This window comes from Panthera leo, chromosome D4 (assembly GCF_018350215.1).
Source record: "Panthera leo isolate Ple1 chromosome D4, P.leo_Ple1_pat1.1, whole genome shotgun sequence".
In the NCBI taxonomy this organism is placed as follows: Eukaryota; Metazoa; Chordata; class Mammalia; order Carnivora; family Felidae; genus Panthera; species Panthera leo.
In genome coordinates, this window is record NC_056691.1 from 1,023,409 (window position 1) to 1,028,252 (window position 4,844).

Sequence of the window (4,844 nt, forward strand, 5' to 3'; positions counted from 1 at the left end):
GCCAGGACCCTGCTCTGCTCCCCGTTGCTCAGTCGGGGTGGCTGCGACCTTTGCAGTCCTCAGGCCTCTGTGCTCACCTGTGCAGGCCCTGTACCTGGCTGAAGGTTCTGCTGCCCAGAAGCATGTCCACAGCTGGCTCCAAGCTGGGGGCCCTCTCGTCCTCCTGTTGGCCTTCCAGGGCTCAGCGAGCAGGGCCCTCCGTCAGGAATGAGCATCAGAACAGACTGCACAACTCTGTGTAACTCGAGTGAGTTAAATGCTCTCCTATTTGCATTTAAAACTGGCATTGCGTCCTATAAAGGTTAACTGTAAAACTCGTGCTACTAATTTAAAATTCAAACTTTATTTTGAATCAAATTAAATAATAAATATATGATGTTATGTCAAGTCAAGAGACAGACCATGGAAGAAAGGAGAAATTTTGTATGGCCATCTACAATGCTTTTTATATTTATTTACTTACGTATTTATTTATTTAACGTTTATTTATTTATTTATTTTAATGTTTATTTTTGAGAGAGAGAGAGCACACAACGAGTAGGGAGGAGCAGAGAGAGAGGGAGACACAGAATCCCAAGCAGGCTCTGCGCTGTCAGCACAGAGCCTGATTCGGGGCCTGAACTCACTAACTGTGAGATCATGACCCGAGCTGAAATCAAGAGTCGGACGCTTAACCAACTGAGCCACCGAGGCGCCTCTTGGACTTTTAGTATTTTAGATGAATTTTTGAATCAGCTTCTCTAGTTCCAAGAAAAAGCCTGAATTAATTTTCTTTTCTTTTTTTTTTTTTTTCTTTTCAACGTTTTTTATTTATTTTTGGACAGAGAGAGACAGAGCATGAACGGGGGAGGGGCAGAGAGAGAGGGAGACACAGAATCGGAAACAGGCTCCAGGCTCCAAGCCATCAGCCCAGAGCCTGACGCGGGGCTCGAACTCACGGACCGCGAGATCATGACCTGGCTGAAGTCGGACGCTTAACCGACTGCGCCACCCAGGCGCCCCTGAATTAATTTTCTATTGCTACCATAACAGATTACCACATGCGTCATGGCTTGAAACAGCAGACTTGGTCCGTATAGTCTTTATTTAGGTCAGGAGCTCGGTATGGGTCTCATGGGCTAGAACTCGTGTGGCAGACACGTGCGCCCCCCAGAGGCTCCAGGAGAGGGTCTCCTTCCCTGCCCCATCTTCAAAGCCAGCAGCTTTCTGCTTTGTTTAAAAGTTTCAGATCCCACAGGATCCAGCTACATCCCAAAGGTAAATTCGATGTGAGAACACAAGAGCCCCCAGAACGGCAGGAAATCAAGTCTAGCTTTGTGCCCGTGCGACAGGAGCGGCTTGTCAGTGGGCTCCGTCCTGTGGAGGGACCCTCAGCGAGTCACTGGGCCCCAAAGAGAAATCCTAAACGTGAAGCAGTTTCTGCACCTCATTTGCAGGCAGGACGTCAGCCCTCGGTTGTGGAAACCACCCTCTAGGCGTGCGAATAGAACAGCCCAGATGTTTCCCGCTGTGGAAGGTGTTGGTTTTCACAAGTGAGCAGCAGAACAGAATCGCCAAGGATGCTGGTGGCTCAGAACCAAGAGGGCTTCTCGACCCTCCTCCCCGCCCTCAGTTTTCTCCGGGTGAGTGCGAGCATGAGCAACACGGGCCCCACATTTGCTTCCACATTTGCTCCGGGGCACCCAGCAGGTGCTGCGCTCTGGTTACACTGTGTTCCAGGTTCCAAGGGTTGACGGTGGCCTGGGGAGCTGCAGTGTTGGGCACGCCCACATGGTCACGGGGACATGCCCACCAGCCTGTGGGGAGGCTGATATCCTGGTGGCCCTGACAACAGGGGCTGTACTAAACCTCTTTTAATCCCCCCAACAACTGGGAGAGATTGGTACTCATTATTCTCATTATATGGATGAGGAAATGGAACTCAGAGAGGGTAAGTAACTTGTCCAAGGACGCACAGCCCCTAACCGCTGCCCCTTGGTGACATGTGAGCACAAAGAATAGCAGAGTGGGTGCCCACCCAGTGCCCCCAGGCTCAGAAGACCAGGAGGCTTGCCAGGTATGTGTGCGTGTGTGTTGTGTGGTGGGCCCAGGGGTCCATGAGGACGGCCAGGAGCTGGGTGTGATGGGTCAGAGAGGTCAGGTGTGGCTCTCAGGTTACCGGAGCCAAAGTAGCTTTCCCCTTAAAGGCCGAGCAAAACGGGCTGTTGCCTGGGAAAGGAAGGGCATTTCCAGCCCCACGGAAGGCTGGAGCCTTGCTGAGGAGCCTTGAATGCCAGGACAGGGCGTCTGTTGCTTATCCTGCGGGCCATGGGGAACCGCCGAGGTGTTTATTCCAAGCCAATGTTAGAGTTACAGAAAAGCTGGGGAACTGGTAGCCAGTCCCTGGCTCCTCACGGGGTCCCTGAATGTAGGCAACCACAGCACACCCACCGAATCAGGCACAGCCGCCTTGGTGCCCCCCCCCCCCCCCCCCCCCCGGCCGTCTAAACTCTGGACCCACCCACATTTCACCCACTGCCAGTGGTTTTCCTTTCCTGCTCTGGATGCCACCCTGCACTTAGCTGTTCCTTCTCCTGACCCTCCCCGATTTGCCACAGCGCAGGGCCCTCAGTTTGAGCTTGCCCTCCGTTTCCTCGTGGCTGCAGGCTGCTTACGTTTGGGAGGATCCCTGCAGAAGGTCACATCGGGGCTTCAGGGATGGCACGCATCTGCAGCGCCTCCCTGGCGACCTGGCCTGCTCACTGGGTTCAGCTGGTTTCTCCTTCGCCTTCAAGGTTGCTAAGCATCTTGGGGGAGACGGTGCGGATCCGGTCTCTCCTGAGACCCCCGCCGTCTTCCCGCGTGTGGTCCTGTCCTCAGCCCCTGTTCCTGGCGCCTCCCAAGCCTCTGTGCAGCGTCACCGTGGGCTGGGGTTCTGGCCCCCCGCACGGCTGGCTGACTTCAGTTATTAACATCAGCTTGGACTCATGGATATTGACTCTGCGGGTTAAATCTGACACCCTTTCTTTTGTTGCTTAAGCGATTCCGGCTCTGGCTGCTGGGAGCTGCCCCAGACCAGGTCCTGAGTCCTGCTGACAAGTCCCACCTTTTTTCTGAGCATTTTCATCCTTTCTGTAGCCAGCACACGCTCCAGCCTCATCTTTCCAGGGGATGTCCAGGGACAGGAGGGCGTGGTCAGGGGGTCCCTGAGGGAAGGAGGGTGTGGTCAGGGGGTTGTTCTGGCTGGGCTGCCGTGGGCTGCAGAGGAGACGGGTCAGTGGCCTGAGGTGGATGGGGTCGGCTGCCCTCCGGTTCAGGTCCCAGGTCCCTGCAGGTGCTACCAGAATCTGAAGACCCATCAAGGCGGGGTCTCACTGGGTTTCTCTGTCTGTTGATGCTCTTCTGGGCTGAATGGAGGACGTGTCCAAAACTGAGATGAAATACGCTGTTTTCCAAGGGACAGTTGGCACGGGTTTTAGCACCATATTCCCCAAGCGCGGATGCACTCGTCATTTAGGCTCGTGGTACCCCGTGTACACAGCCGTGACAGAGAGGCAGCCTGAGGGAAGCTGCGTGCTCGTGTGTTCAGGTCTGAGACCTGGGACGTGTCACCGAGAGCGCTGGAACTATGGCGGGGCTGGGCTGGGGCATCTTTCCCATGACACGGGTGAGGCCTCTGCAAACACATGGGGCTTCTGCCATCCTGGCCAGGCCCTGCGGCCACCTCCACCCCCTGCTACACCCTCTGTGTGGGCCAGGGGGCACCCCTGAGGCTGCCAGGGGAGGGGCTTCTTGCTCAGAGACCCCCTGTCTGCAGACTGATGGGAGAGCAGCCGGTCGGGGGCCCCCTGGGAGAGGGGCTCACGGGCCCTGCCCCCTGGGTACGGCCAGCCTTGTCTCGGGGCCTCCACCAGCAAAGCCAGGAGACAGGCTTCACTCCAGGGCTGCCGGGATCAGATGGCACAGGTTGTGCCTGTCCTGCTGCTTCTGGAGGGCCATAGGCACCCCTCCCCGGGGAGGTGTCCTGCATCACCTTGGCTCACAGCAAGCTCTGTGCCGAGACAGGCCTGGAGGCGTGTCCCTGTATTCCTGGCTACTGTCCTTTAGAGAATTCTAGGTGTGTTTGGGGGGCTCAGTCAACTAAGGTCCAGCTTCAGCTCAGATCATGATCTCATGGTCCATGAGTTCGAGCCCCATGTCAGGCTCTGTGCTGACAGCTCAGCACCTGGAGCCTGCTTCCGATTCTGTGTCTCTGGTTCTCTCTGCCCCTGCCACGCTCACACTCTGTCTCTCTCTCTCTCTCTCTCTCTCTCTCTTGAAAATAAACATTAAGAATTTTTTTAAATAAAAAAAAAGAATAAAGTATTTTTTTTTAATTTAGAAAATTCTGGGTTGGTCACAGCACAGAAATGTGGGGTGGGAGCGTGTTATACACACTTGCATACGGTGTGTGTGAGCGCGTGCGTGTGTGTGAGCACACAGGTGTGTGTGCACACATGTGGCTTCCATCCACCAGCTGTCAGGACGAAAGCCACGGTGGCACCCATGCCCAGGCCGGTGAGCCAGGAGCCGGCAGACAGAGCTCCAGCCGCCTTGTCTGGAGGCACTCCCGGCTCCCTCCCAAGCGTTTCACCTGTCTTGAGACTTCTTCATCTGTGACTAGAATTAATGATGCTCACCTCCCTGGGGGCAAGCGATGATGCCCTCACGTGGGGGCCTGGCGTCCAGCGAGTGTGCAGAGCAACTGATTCATCACTGGTCAGTACGTAAGCATTTAGTAAACAGTCCTTATTGGAGTTACACTCACCGTGTAATAGTAGCTTACTTGCCGTCCGTGTGTCTGGCAGGGGGAGTCAGCGTCTCTG